Here is a 15,837-nt window from a genome sequence, read left to right on the forward strand (position 1 = left end):
CTTTCTGGAGTTCGTAATATTCTAGTAGGTAAATGACTGAGGCTATATTTTTACTCGCAACTTATGTTGATCTTAGTATTTTAAGTTTTGTCTCTAGATGGAGATTTTTACTTTCTTGAGACTTGATCTCCAGAATGCCTACTCTGCCACTCTAACATAAAGAACACTGAACTTGGAATCCAAAGGCCGGGTGAAGTCCAGCTCTATGACTGTCAGGCTGTGCAGTCCTGATGAGTCCTGGACCCCTGATAACTCCGTTTCCTCAGCTGTAAAATGGAACTCAGGATAATCTCACAGTCTGCTTCATAGTTCTCTTAATGCTCAAATAAAATAGCACGAGCTTTAAAGTGCTCTGAGAACAGAGCGCTCCAACTATTACCCTAGGTTGTCTATAATATTTAACATTAAATTGAACCAATAAAATGTATCTGTGAGGCACTGTGTAATCTTGAGTGCCAATAGCAGTGGTCACACCGTATGGCATTTATACCACATTTCATTGTTTAGAATGCTTTTTATTTAGAATACCATTTTGTTCTTAGTGGCACCCCATGAGGTGGTGCGGGTCAGGTATTTTTATTCCCATTTTCAGCAGGAGGAAAGAAATCAAAGGGGACAGACACATTAAGTGAATGGCCCTAAGTCATGCAGTTAGTTGACGGCCAGGATTGAACTGAGGCTTCCGTTCTGCCTCTTAATCCTGGCCCCTAAATTGTGCTCACTTTTTGTTCTCCACTTCCTCCACCACCTGCTCAGCCTTTGCCCTTAGGACATTTCCCCCGCCTCCATAGTTTTGGTTTTGTTTTGTTTTTTTTTTTTTTTTTTCTGATGGTACTGGGATTTAACCTCAAATATATATTCCAGCTCTTATTTTTTTATATTTTGAAACAGGGTTTTGCTAGGTTGCTGAGTCTTGCTAAATTGCTCAGGCTGATTGTGGACCTGCAATCCTCCTGTCTCAGCCTCCCAAGTACTAGGATTACAGGCATGCTCCACTAGGCCCAGCTGGTTTTCACTTTTCCTCTCTTACTTCATTGGTTCTTGCATAGCTAAGCTGCTTCCACTTGGGCTGGGCAGGACCTCATTCCTGGCATTTTGTTATCGTTGTATGTACATCCATACGGCAGGACAAAATATAAAGAATACTTTACTGCTTTTTGAAAACATCGTCATGTATTACTTAATGATAAGTATACATTCTGAGAAATGCATCATTAGGTGGGTTCATCACTGTGCAAACATTGCAGTGAGCACATACGCATACTTAGATAGTATAGGTCAATCAAACCATGTAGCCTCCTGATAGAACATTACACCTGTTATTTGAAACCTAAGCCAGAGATCAAGACTGGAGGTAAACCGGAGGTGTATGGGACCAATGAAGTAAGGATAAATAGATTAGTAGATATATAAACCAGTGACAAAATCATTTATTCTCCTGGTCAAGTACTAGGTACTGTATGTACTTGTATGTGCTATTCTTTATACAACTGGCAGAGTGATAGGTTTGTTTATACTATCATTGCTGTAAACACACAAATAATGTATTGTGCTATATAACATGATGTCGACTCTGATGTGGGTAGGCAATAGAATTTTTCAGCTCCATTCTGATCTAACAGGATCACTGTTTTACTATGGTCCACCATTGTCCAAGACTTCATTGTATGCCATATGACTGTGCTCTTGGCCTACTGACATATTCTTAGGAGTGTGCATGTGGGGAGGGAGGTCCTGGATTAGTGCAGTGACTGGAGTCCAGTGTGTGGCCCTTACTATCTCTGCAGACGGCCTGACCCTCCCGAGAAGTCACATTCTCCCTCACAGCTGGTCTACCCAGTCTTCTGGTAGCGTGGCGACCTGTTTATTGAACAGGATAAAACATAGCATGCCAGACTGGAGGTAGGAGCACACACCCCCAATACAGTCATCTTTTCCCACTCCTTGCTTGTGATGCAATTGTTATGCTTGCTGACTCCAACAGGAGACATTCCAGGAGCCACAAAACAGGGAAGTCCCCCTCCAGGCAGACCCCTTCATAGCACACTAGCAGCTGAACCCTCCTCCAGCACGTTTTAAGTATTAAACATGGCAACCACATGCCATTCTGCTTCCCCAGTTCAGTGTGATGTATAATTTAACAGTGCCTCATTCTTGAATGAACTTCTTCAGTAAAATCTACTCAGAATATGTGATTCCATTGCAATACTTTAGACCACGACAACCCCAGATGTGAGTAACCCCCAAAGCCCAGTGGTAGAGTACTTCTCTCCTTTCTGAAGTGATGCAATCAGATAAATATGACTTAGTTGTACACATTTTCTCATTGCCCTCCCAAAGTGGAATTTGTAGCACAAATTGTACAACTGTAGCTGCCAGCAGCACACAGAATAAGTCCTTATCATAAGACAGAGGAAAGGAACCCAAGCACCAGGCTTTCCACATTATAAATCCAATTCTTAACTGCCTTCAGCACCAGCGCCTTTTGACATGAGTTCATGTCCAAGGCTCTGCAGCTCATCAATGACAAAGGTGTAAGTAGGCGAGAGAAAATGAAAGTAATTCCGATAGCTGCAGAGAAAGGGTGGCTAGCCTCTTAGGAACAAGTTGTAGTGATATTGTATTGACTTCATACAGCCTTTACTTCCCTATATCATTGCATTTGGTTAACAAATATTAAGAATGAAAAGAATCAGCGTCTCATTAAATAGTGCTGTATCGAGATCAAGAGCATGGGTTTGCAGTCCTTGCTTGGCTCTGGGAACTTAGCACTTGCACTGAGGCTCGCTGTCCTCATTTATAAAACGAAGAGGTTGTTTGTCATCAGGTCCCCTGTTCGAGCTCTTAGAGAGCATTTAACTGCTGTGAAGAATTCAAGCAGCATTTGCTTAGAAAGGAATCAAAGGCAATGGAAGTTCAGGTCGGGGAGGTGAGCAGGTGAGCCTGTCTATTTGCTTCCTGTCCCTCACAGTAAGTGTGGGCTCAGTGGATATCGTAATGGATGAGATTTCCCAGCGGATTTCAAGTCGAGAGATGGGGCCTCGTTACCATGCTGATATTCAGAACATGGTGGAGGAATCTTAAGCTGTAAGGAGGCTGTAAGGGAGCCTGCTCTGGACGGGGCTACCCTGTTTGGTGGAACCTGGAGGAGCCCGAGCGTGGCAGGGGCAGCAAAGGGAAGGAGTGAGGCAGGATGGCTGAGTCAGTGGTATGTGTCCTGCCTCCGGTCTGGCAGAGCATCATGTAGCTCATTATCCTCAGGCCAAAATAATGAATAAGTAATCTGAAATACCTCTCTGCATAAATTTTCGTCGAGGTTGTAGGCTTGAAGAATGGGTGTGGGGGCTTTGGAATATTCTTTTTTCTTTAGTTTGGCATGTTTATATTCCACTCTCTGCCTACTTGTTCCAAACTAAGACCTACCTATCTACGTGTTTGTCAATGGTACAATTCCTCGTCAGACTCCACGCAGGCAGTTTCCCCTTCAGGAAACAGAAATCCTGACATAAGGACAGGAGAATCCCACATCGACACATTATATAATCTGTAATTCTTAAATTCAAACAGCATTTGAGATCAACTGTGCCTCTGAGGACAATAAGCACCTGAGAGAAAAGATCCAGAGAAAAACCGACCTTGAAGAGAACAAGGAATTGAGGAACAGAAGGGAATTCCAAAGGGAAAAGTGTATGGTCTGATTTGAGATGTTATACACCTAAAATGAAGATAGCTTGTTGTGAAAGAGGAATTACGAGGGAACAAGAACAAGCTCATGGCTATTAGACATGACGGCTGAAATAAAGGTTTCAACCACAGCTTTAGGAGAGAGTCAAGAAATTTTCCCAGAATAAAGAGCATAAAGACTTAGAGAATGCTGGGGAAGAAAAAAATAAAAGGATACCAATTTGTGAGCAGTGACATAGGATGGTTAAGATTTCCAGATAATGATGAGAACACAGAAAATGATAGAGAATACATTGCTTAAAAGAGGATTAAATGATTTCCCAGAACGATAATGTAGTTCTGAACTACATTATATTAGACTACAATGCACTATAGACTATACTTCATTTTATAAATGTAAAAGACATATCCTAGACCTCACCTTATAAAGCCACTAAGTTTTGGGGCATGACAGTGTATGCCTGTAATTTCAGTACCTGGGAAGCTGAGACAGGAGGATCACAGGTTCAAGGCTGGCCTCAGAGACTTAGTGAGGCTCTCAGAAACCTAAAGAGACTTTGTTTTAAAAGAAAAAATAATTGCCGGGCGTGGTGGCGCACGCTTGTAATCCCCGCGCTTGGGAGGCGGAGACAGGAGGATCGCGCAGGTTTGAAGCCAGCCACGCTGGCTTAAGAGACCCCGTTTCCAAATAAAATATAAAATAGGTCTGGGAGTGTAGCCCGGAGGTAGAAGGGTTTCCAGGAACCCCAGTTCCACCAAAAAAAAAAAAGAGAGAGAAAAAGAAAAAATAATTAAAGGTTTAGGGATACATCTTTGAGGTAGAATACCTCTGGTTTCAATCTCTAGTACCACATACACAAATTAAATTTGAAAATAATAACAATAGTAATAATAATTATTATAATAATAATAACAATAAGCCACTAAATGCCAGCAGGAGAAATGAAAACAACCTACCTACTTGAGTTAGATGCTAGGAAAATCTTAATGTTAGAAAAACATTTTGAGTTCAATGGTAGGGACACAGTCCTTTAAGTGGCCTGAAGTTCTCTGTGTGACATTATACACACGGGAAGGAAAAAGTCTTCTTGGCACCCACCACAGCCTTATGGAGTACAGCATTAAACTACTCAATTGATAGAAATTTTGTTTATTGCTTGCCATTTTTTAGTATTCAGACACATAATTTTATCGTATTATAAACTGAAGGTAAATGTTAACCCTTTGACAAGGCTACAGGAAAAGTAAAGCTACAGAATGAGGAAAGTAAGCGGAGCCTAGAGAACACGGAGGTAGAAACATGTTCTCATGTGCAGAAGAGAATCGAGACACTGGCTGGAATAAAGATGTAAGTGTTATAGATAATCTCAAGAAGTCTCAGCTGTTGGGATGAGGTGGAAGATGGTAGACTAAAATCCTGTTATTATCCTGTTATGTCATAGAAAACCAATAAGTGTTTTAAACTGGGAAAGCAGGAACGGAAGGTATAAGCATGTTAATTATAATCCCCGTCTTTGTCTAGAGGTTCTCCTATGGGCTAAAGGAGTGATGTGTCCATGTATGCCTCTAAAACTTGTACCTCATTAAGATGGCTGACTACAATTCACCAATAAAAATAAAATGTATCATATGTTGTTAAAATTACAAGATTTTAAATTGGTAACCATCCTTAACACTAAGTTACCATAGCACCCAAACAGGGAGAGTGATGTTGCTTCCTGGGCTCATCAGGATGCTTGAATAGCATAATTAAGCACAACGCTTAATGCAATGCCCAGCACAGCTGATTACAATGGATGATGATTTACTTTCCCTTCTTCATATTCATTCCGGAATCTTCCTCAGCACCAAAAATAGGTGTTCTTTTTTTCTGTTGTTGTTGTTTTTACCTAGATGCTTAAATAGTCAAAGAGGGTGCAGGGTAAAAAATATTTATCTGAAAGATCCTGGAAATATTATAAAAAAATCCTTTAATGACATTACCTTTTAAAATATGAGTCCTTACATAAGCATATTAAAAGAAACTATCACAGGGCGTGACTTGGCTGCTCAATATATTAACTAAACAGACAGCTTTCCAGAGGTGGGAAACATTGGGATACCTCCAGAAATCTTGTGTGTGACCCTCTATCGTTCAGACACTGGCCATGTATTCTTGGTTGTGATCCACCAGGTATCTGCCTTCCTGAGAAACGGGGCCTGGGGAGCTGGCATGGAGTTCCTGACCTAACAGAATGTTCGCTGGCTTCTCATTGCTCATTAAACCGAACACTCTAACCTGATGCTCTGACGTTGGCTCCGGTGACTCCACAGCCTTTTGTTAGGTGCCCAGACATACGTCATGTAGCACTTCACCATTCTTTATCACATTCTGGTTGCACGTATATAATGATCACACATATATAATTTATCTGACCTATTTCTTTCCCATCACTAGAATGAGAACACAAAGAATATATCCGATGTATTTATGTCAAAGTAAACTGTTTAGTAAGTCCTAGAAGCCAGGCATGGTGCACGCCTGTAATCCCAGCACTTGGGAGGCTGAGACAGGAGGATCATGTTTTGCGGCCAGCCTTGGCTGCTTAGTGAGGCCCTTTGCAACTTTGTGAGATTCTGTTTCAAAAATAAAGAACAAAATAGGGCTGGGGGTGTAGCTTGGAGTTAGAATGACCCTGGGTTTCATCTTTAGTATCACACACACACACAAAAAAAAAAACCCAAGTCCTAGAAGGACCACTGTTGTGCTTTCTGAAATATCCTCCCCAAAAAACAAAAGATTTCTTCCACAGTGGGAACATTCCTTTAGAGGCACACGGCAGTAAAGACCAACTAGACTGCAGAAGTCAGTCAGAAAACGTCCATGCGCTCTCAAAGGAAGAAAAATGTCTTGCGGGAGGGTACAGGAATTGAAGAACTCAATGGTAAATCAGACACCAATGCGGAGCCCACAAAGGGAGATGAGGGCATACAGCTAAGAAGAGGGTACAGATAAGGGTGTTGAAGGCATGTTTCTGAGCCTCAGGAGCAGGAAGAATTTGGGGGTTCAGGGACACCAAGTCAGGGGAGCAGGCAGATAAGACCGTCTGCCAGGATTCTGTACAATCACTCCGCATAATGATTATTGAAAATACAAACACTGCCAGGGCTGACTGACAAGTATTGTTCCGGCAGGGAGAGCTGTCAGGGCAAATCAATCCAACTGCACCACATGCCAGTGTGTGGAACAGATATAATTTTGGCTGTTAGGGGATGTCAAAGCGAAGGATGTACCGTCTGTGTATTTTGAAGTGTGGTGCTCCTTTCAGTCTAACAGCTTGAAAGATTTCTGGGGCTCTCCCCCCTTGGCTGTTATCTCAAGAAATTGTGGGAACTTAACTTCAAATAACTCTATTGCTTTGTCTGCTATAGTGTTCAGGTTAAATGAAGCCCGACTCTCTTCATGCCTAGATCTACTCTGTTCTGGTTCAGAGTGTTAGAATTCGGTCTAGTGGTGACAGAGTCATTTGCTGCCATTGGGTGGTGTATGAAGCAGCCAAGTAGGTGCCTGGCCACCTCCTAGGATAGTAAAATCACTTGCAAGAGTCTGTCCTCTATGAGGCTGCAAGGCTTAGCTTGAAATCAGCTTTGTAATCAGTTTGGGGACCTGTGATCATCTGCTTGCTCCTTCCCTGGCTGGTGCTGGAATGAGTCAAGGACAAGGCCCTCAGAAGGTGGTGTCCTCAACGTCTCTCTTCTGTTTTAGTTTTCTACATCCCCACACCACTGTATTCTCTGTACCTGATCAACCTAGAAATCTTCCATACCTCTTATCTTTCTCCCTTCATCCATGTCTTTCCTTTCTTTTATGATGCCCCCTTAATTTCTCACCCTGTGTTATTCCTCTTAACTTGCAATCGATCTCAAAACCTCCCAAGCTCCCACCCTTCAGAGTCACCATGCTGTCTCTAGATTGACCTGTCTGTTCCTGCCCCTCCCAGCTCCAAAACTTGCCATAGCAGCGCCTCCATTCTCCCCTCTGCTCTACACTCCTCCCTGCACAGCATCTGTCTTCCTCTCTCCTCAGCATCTCGACCCCAATTCATCCATTTCTGTTTCTTGTTCTTCCTCATAGTTCTTGGTGACAGGCTCTTCTCCCTCGGGCCTCAGGACTTGGTCTCAGATTTCCTGGTCATGGACAGCACCTCAAAGGGCAATCAATGGTGCTGAGCCATGTCCTCCTGATGGACGAGGGGCAGGAGAGAAAGGATGGATGGTTGACGGGATGGAGTTCACCCTCCACTCAGCAGGAGCTTCCTCGCCTCTGGTTTTCCTGTAGCCAGAGCAATCTTTGTAATTATTTCTCTTTTTCACTTCTAGCCCATGCTCTGAGCTCTTCTATTGTCCCATAGGACTCATCTATACATTATATTATAACATATATATGATATATGATACCTATATATGTATATATTATATTTTTAAATTACATAAAATAAAGAATCATGGACTCACAGTTTGTGAAATATATGTGCTAGAGCAGACCTAAGATGACTTTTATCCCAAATAAATTATGCAAAAATGAAGCCAGGAGTGGTGGCGCACACTTATAATCCCAGCATTCGGGAGGCTGAGACCGGAGGATCATGGTTCGCCAACAGCCTCAGCTACTTAGTGAGGCTGCCTGCAACTTAGTGAGACCCTGTTTCAAAATAAAGAATAAAAAATAGGGCAGGGGGTGTAGCTCAGAGGTCAAATGCCCCTGGGTTCCGTCCCCAGACCAGAAAAAAAAAAAAGAGAAAAAGCAATTAAAAAATTGTTTGTTCAAGAGTCCCTCTTTATTAGTGCCAGAACTTGTCTAAAGGACAAGTGTAAGACCCTCCGCCATCTAGCCCCATCCTCCTTTTACAAGAGCCTGCTACTCTTCAGGAAAAGTCAAGAGCAATCACTCTTTCTTGAATGCACTTTAGATTCCTTTCCTCCCTCCCTTCCTTCCTTCCTTCCTTCCTTCCTTCCACTGGAGTTTGAACCTAGGGGCATTTTACCTCCAAGCTACACTTCTAGCTCTTTTTATTTTGAAACCAGATCCCACTAGTTGATGAAGGTCTTGATAATTTGCTGAGGTTGACCTTGAGTCTGCAGTCCTGTCTCAGTCTTCCAAGTACTGGGATTAAGGGTGTGTGCCAATGTATCGTGCTATACTTTGGATTTTTCTTCCTCCTCACCTTTGCTCTTTCTCTTCCCCCTACCCTTTCTCCGCCATTCTTTTCTGTTGTTCAATAACTCACCTATTTTTACATGTTCATGTTATTACTTATTCATAAAATAGGTTTGATTGCCTAATATGTTCTAGGCCCAGCAGTTGGTTCAGGGAAATTACGTCCATTCATCAACTTCATGCCCAAAGTGCTTTGAGTAAGCCCACAGGCATTCATTTTTTTTTGCCACGATGATCTTAAGAGCGGTGGACTCCCCGCGCGATGCTCCGGCTGAGGGTGGCTTTTGTGTTATATGTTTGTCTCCTTTTGAGCTCTGCCATGAGAAATGTACTTAAGAAACTCACTGCCTACTCTAGGGACATTGTTGAGTCTGTTGATCATTGCACCAATTTCCTGTGTAAAATCCCTTTGATTTATTCCTTTGAAAATTTACTGCCACGAGGACCCTGACTTCTGAAAAAGAAGGGCTATACGTTGACTTAGGGTAGCCTAAATTTTGCAAGTGATTATGTTTGCCTTCCGGCCTCTCCAACTAGGAAGCTTAGATTCAGATTATGGTTTACATCTACTACCCATTCAGGATGCTGGTGTCTATAAGTTGTGTTTCTACTTAATGGCTCCTCTCAGCTTACACCTGACTTCAGTTGCTATTTAAGTTCGTGGCTTTTTTCTTTGATTATCAAGTACCTTAAATGTTCTGTGAGTGTAAGGAAAACGGCATGGTGAGTATATGGACATGTGTTTCTCTGCTCCTTTAAGATGGAGGTTCCTTGAGGACAGGAATTACCTTACCTCTCCCTGGTCTAGGTCCTAGAAAAAAATGCCCAGGTACAGGGGCATTGAATCCAGGGACATTCTACCTCTGAGCTATACGCCCAGGATAATTTTTAATTTTGAAACAGGATCTCCCTAGGTTGTGGAGGGTCTCACTAAGTTTCTGAGGCTGGCTTTGAAGCTGCAATCCTCCTGTCTCAGTCTCCCAAATACTGGGATTAAAAGTATGTGCCTCCATGCTCAGCTCCCAGACATTTTTCAATAGGCGCCTAATAATGATTTGTTGAACTAAACTGATAAAAAATAAACCCATGATTTTCTACATAAAGTAAAACTCATTTACTTCCTCTTTCGCTTTGTTTTTTTATAAGAAAGCGGAGGGTAGGCAGAATGCTGTGGTGGAAAGATTCAAGTCCTGCCTACTGTTAATTGTAAAATCTAGAATAACTTATTTGGCTCATCTGACCCTCTTCTTATTTCTTTAGTTTGGGAATTTGGATAATAATACCTGACCAGATCACGTTGAAGATGGATAACTTGCAAATCTCTCAGCACATTCTCTGGCCCATAATAGCGATCAACACATGTTAGGGGCTCTCATCTCTCTCCGTTTTTTTTTTCTCTCCTTATTTCACTGGAAATAGTACTTGCAAAGGATAAGTAAGTTGATTGCTCTATGACCACATGTAAGTCAATTAACTGTGGTGTCATCTGTAAAATAAATGTGGCTATTGACCTCATTCACGGGGTATTAAAATTAATTGATGGTAATGCACATCAGGATTTTTTTTCCTGAAAAGTGCTTGAGAATAGCTCGATATTATTACATGCCCCATTTCATCATTAGTATTATTTATGAATATTTCTTGTCTTGGTGTGTTTTATGTCTGTGGTCATAATAATATTTATTTTCAATTTAATATTAACTTACATCTTAATAAAAATGTAGATGGAATTGAAAGCCATAGTTTTCATCTTTCACTCAAATTTATTTTGTAAAATGGGTTGATTTTACCCAGTTCGATACACTGACCATACATTAAGATATTAATGAGTAATTTTTAATTGTTCTTTTACTCAAGTTCAAATACTTTTAAAGGATTTACCATTCTGCTTTCCACACTGATATTTTGTCTACTGGCCACTTTCACATGAAATTCTCTGCTATGAGATGTTTGATCCAGTGTAGAAGGTTAACATAAATGTCTTAAGTATTTCTAGTGGAAAAGATATCCACTAAGTGAAATGACTGTTTTCACTTTAATGATAGGACACCCTGGCATCAGCCCTAGTTGGTCACTTGAATTACAGAGTGCAAGGGCTCCTCTTCCCACAGGCTGGGGACCTGAGAGCTAGCTGGTCACCTGTTGGCTGTGTGGCCCTGGGAAAGTCACTTCACCATGCTGAGCCCTAGCCTCTGAACGGTCACACGAAAGGGAATCAGTTTCAGTGACCTTCAAGTTCCCCTGTCATACTGTCGGTTTTGAGAGATGGAACTACTGAGGCAGCTCTGTATTTAAGACCTTCAGGGAGCTAAAGATGTCAGAAACTCCTGATACAGAACACTGTTTTCTAGGGTCTTTGTCTTTTAACACAAAACTTTAAAATACCTTTCTTTGACAATTACACATCATTTACTACTTGGTATGAATTTGAGTCCATGTGCTAAGCAGGATGTCCACTGGACCAAGGGCTTCTGGGAAACCTTGTTACTGAGGATGTAAGAAAGACACACTTTCTATTTGAACCCTTAAGTGGGTACAGTTATATTTATTTATATTTTTATTAGCGATAATGGCTATAGATATGTTTTAATACTTCATCTATTGTCTGAATTTATATAAATTTTTTACTTCTAGGGTGATTCTGTACTAGAATGTGATTTAAACAATCTGAAGGCACAAGCATCTCTATCAACTACTGTGGTTACTTTGTGACACAAGGCATCTTTCAGTGATTGTGATGTGACACTAATACAAAACTGGAAATTGCTTCCATTCTAGTGCTTGTAAGACAAATGATCAAGGGTACCACATTTACACTCTGGGAAATTTCATTAATAATGAAGATTCCAGACATTATGCATCCCACATGCGTCTGGTGGTACATTTCCCATAGTTCTTACTGAAACCTCTTTTTGTGTGTGCCCGAGAGGGGAGGTGCAGTAAATGTCAAAGAGAGCTTTTTTCAATAAAATACATTTAAATTAACTATTGTTGGGCATTTTCCTTCAAATATCAGAAGCCATTTACAGGAGAGTTCAGGATTTCTCTTATTTATTATACTTACTTATGTTGAGTGTGAAGTAACTGGTTTATTCAAGTTCCCAAAGAGAAGAACAGGGCACTGAGGGATCTCAGAGAACAGCTGCATGGAAGAGTTTTATCTATTTTCAGTGGATCCTTCGACTCACCTCACACAAGCTCTTTTGTGTGGAGTGAATCACAGTGATCATGGGGTCCTGTAATACAGTGTTATTCAAAGTGCTATTCCACCATGAGGGAAGGAACTTGCCCACAGTGGACATCGGTGCGTTGCGTGCTTAAGTAGTGGAGCCTGACTCAGGAAAAGTCAGCTTATTGCTCCACAAACAACCAAACCCAAACTCCTAATGCCTCTTGGCTTTGCCTATTGAAGGACACAGGGCTGTACTTAGGCAAATTCCCGTGTCTCTCTGATTGTCCTATTTCATCATTAGTAGTACTTATGACTATTTGTCTTGAATATTTGGTCTTGTCTGAGGCCCTGAGATGGAAGACACAGGAAGGGTACAGAGGCCAGTACGAGGAGATTTAGGGAGTGCAGACTGATGGCTCCCCCACACAGATGCTCTGGGATAGCTCACACTCCAGCAGGAGGGAGAGGAATAATGGTGCCGAACATGCCCAGGATAAGGAGTAGGGATGGCCTTCATCTAGGAAGGCCACTGGGGAAGGCATGGATGCCCTGGGGACCCATTAATGGTTTTATCTGAGTCAGAGAGGTGGAGGAAAGTTTAACAAGAGTTATGGATCTGAGGAGCTTCGAGGATGGCAAGCAGTGAAGCCAAAGGGCACCAAGAGGGGCGAGGCCAAGGGCTGAAGGCTGGCTGGGGCATGTGAGAGCACTGCTGGTGAGAGGCTGGATAAGGCAGGACTTCCACGGTGTTTAGAGAAACAGGAAACGAGGCAGGTTGGGCTAAGTCCTGTGCGCTTGTGCGGGGGAATGGGAAGCCGCTCTTAGCACACCGATGTGGAAGCTTCGGACTGGATGTGCTCCCGATTCCTGACGTCTTAGAGAATGAGCAACCTGATCACTTACATACTTCACAGGCTTGTGACCAGTTAACTGGACTCACATAATGAAAGACTATTTATGCTTATCATTACGCCTTTTTAGAAATAGTTATATAGCACCATGTGTATGCAAAGCCCTGCTTGTGTTCCTAAATGGCTTCTAGTGTTATAACAGAGAAATGCATTCTGCGTAGAGGGAAAAGATATTGTTCAGACAATCTGTGCCCCAAACCATAACAAAGCAAATAAATGCAAGTAGCCTATTTCCTAATAAAGGATGAATATTCTGCTTCCGAGGTTAAGATGAGAAAACTGGGCTCATCAATTGTGATTTTGAAAATGATGAAGTTAATTGTGGCTTTAAAATTGTATTTACCATCAGCTTTTTCTCCCACTTAGAACACTTGAAAATGTGTAAATCATGTGCAAAAACATTAAATACTTGCCTTGGTCTGGGTATACTGTGAAGTAAATCAAGGGGCAATTAAATTCCCAGTGAACATGTGACAACCAGGGAGTTAAATATTAGATTTAAATAGGACAGCTAATTCTCTGCAGAAATTACATTTGTGTCTTTATATGGGCACTCCACCTAATGAACACATTTCTCTCCTCTTAAATTCAGGCATTGCTACTGGAGCATGAGAAATTAATATACGTTCTTATATTCATTAATATCGTTGCTCATAAAAAGATCTTTTGATTTTTATCACCCTGAGTTCCCAGAGGCTCATAAAGGCACTCATGGATCAAAAGCCCATAAATTATCAGAGGAAAATCCCATTAAAGCAAAATTTTAATCACTGTTTGAACTTTATTTAAAGTTGGACCTAAAGAAACTGTGTGGGATATCCATCAACAGAATGGATAAATATATGGCAGTATAATTCTTCCATATAATATCATTAAGTAGTAGAGGGTAAAGAAGTAAGTACTACTTCATCCACAGTGTAACTCAACCTTAAGGATATTGTTCAGTGAAATATTCCAAATATGGAAGAGGTCATGTAGTATGATTCCATTGATATAGGTTCAAAGACAGGTAGAGCTGCACAATCTCTTGTTGGGGATATAGAATTGGTAGCAAAATTATGAAGGAAATCATTGACACAAAATTCAAGTTAGTAGTTATTCCTAGGAGATAAGTTGGGAAACAGATACAATGCTTTTATGGTACTAAAACTTGAGTATCTCTAATCCTTAAGTTCAAGAACCCAAATGCTCCAAAATCCAAAAGTGTTTGAGCACCAGCATAAAACCACAAGAGGAAAATTTCTCACCCGACCTCGGGTGACTGGTTGTAGTCAGAATGCAGGCACGCTACAAGCACTGCGTGAAATTACCATCGGTTATATGTATACGAAGTACATGAAACGTAAAAGAATTTTGTGTTCAAACTTGGATCCACTCCTCAAGATAGTGCATTATCTATACCTACAATTGGATATAGAAAAGGGTAAATGGAGCCAAGATTTCTGGTTATTTCTAGCACAAAGATTTTGGTTATTTCTTGTCTAAACAAAAGAAGTCACTGAGGCTCAACCATCATCAACAAAATTAAAAAAAAAAAAAACCTGAGATCTAAAATACTTCTGGTCTCAAGCATTTCAAATAAGGGATACCACAACTATAATTACACTGTTTCCTAAATGGGTAGGCTCATGGGTACTCATTATTATTTAAACTGCAGAGTTGTGTTTTATATTGTCTTTTGTTTTTTAATGCATTTTGCAATTAAGAAAAAAAACTTTTAAATAAAGGTTATCAAAATACAGCACACAAACTACTGCTTTGTGCTTAGCACCTAAGGCATTGATTAGGGGCCAGGTTAGATATGACCCGCTGTGAACTTCAGGGAGCTTACAGATGTGGAATCTTTGGGGAATAAATTACAATGCAATGAATGCCAAATGGTCCTGGAAAGCTCCCTGATTAAGTGAGAACCTGGGTTGAGCTTTGAGGATTGAACTACACAGAGGGGACGCAGGGAGGCATTTGTACTTGGTACTCTATTCCTGATATGCTTCAAATTTCTTCTCATGATTAACATAATTTACAATTTAAGAGACACTTGTGATAGCAAAGAAAAAAAATGGACTCTGAAGTCAGATTTGTGTTCAAATCCAGCTCTTCCATTCCCTAGATAAGAATCCTTGAGTCCTACAGATTGTTTCCTATTTATACTGTGCAGACAGAAAGACTTCATAGGCTTGTGAAAATAAGCTAAGAATATAATTGGCCTCTCATTCCATGCTCTAGAAGGTGTCACACTTTTTAAATACAATTGTCCCTGAGTATGTTTGGGAAATTGGTTCTAGGACACCCTCTCTAAAATGAAAATCTGAAGGTGCTCAACTCCGTATATGAAGTGGCATCATATTTGTATATAACCTAGGCACATCCTTCTAAATTCTTTAACTCACTTCTATACTATTTATACCTAATACAATACAGTTGTCATACTGTATAATTTAATAGTAGTAAGAAAAATGTCTGTACATGTTCAGTGTAAATGCAATTAGTTTTTCAAATATTTTCTATTCATACTTGGTTTAATCTACAGCTGTGGAACTGACAGAGACAGAGGACCAACAGTATTACCATTCAGTGACAGTTTACAGCAGCCTGGTGCCTGGGATCAGGGAATGACCATGTCAAGGAGGTCAGCATTTGAGTTGCTGAGCACGAGCCTGCACCATTTTGCCCAACAGAGCCTCCTTTTGGACTTCTTCTTAGCTCTGTCCTGTGTATTGCCTTATTTGGGATTCCACCTCTCTGTCACTGGGCTTCTACAGGCCTATGACTGCCTCCTGCCTTGTCTCCACAAAGGCAAGTGGATGTATGACTTTGGCCAGCTCTGCTCTAGACAATAGGGAAACAGTTTCTCTTTCCCAGATTCGTCTATT

At 41.0% G+C, this 15,837-nt stretch overlaps 1 protein-coding gene across 1 annotated transcript in view; it reads left to right on the forward strand.

Annotated features, from left to right (window-relative positions):
- Positions 1–15,837, forward strand: part of NTRK2 (neurotrophic receptor tyrosine kinase 2) — a gene marked incomplete at both ends in the record, with an annotated part of 373,926 nt that overhangs the window by 267,175 nt on the left and 90,914 nt on the right. The gene's annotated exons all lie outside the window — the stretch shown is intronic.

This window comes from Muscardinus avellanarius (genome assembly GCF_963383645.1).
Source record: "Muscardinus avellanarius genome assembly, chromosome: 13".
In the NCBI taxonomy this organism is placed as follows: domain Eukaryota; kingdom Metazoa; phylum Chordata; class Mammalia; order Rodentia; family Gliridae; genus Muscardinus; species Muscardinus avellanarius.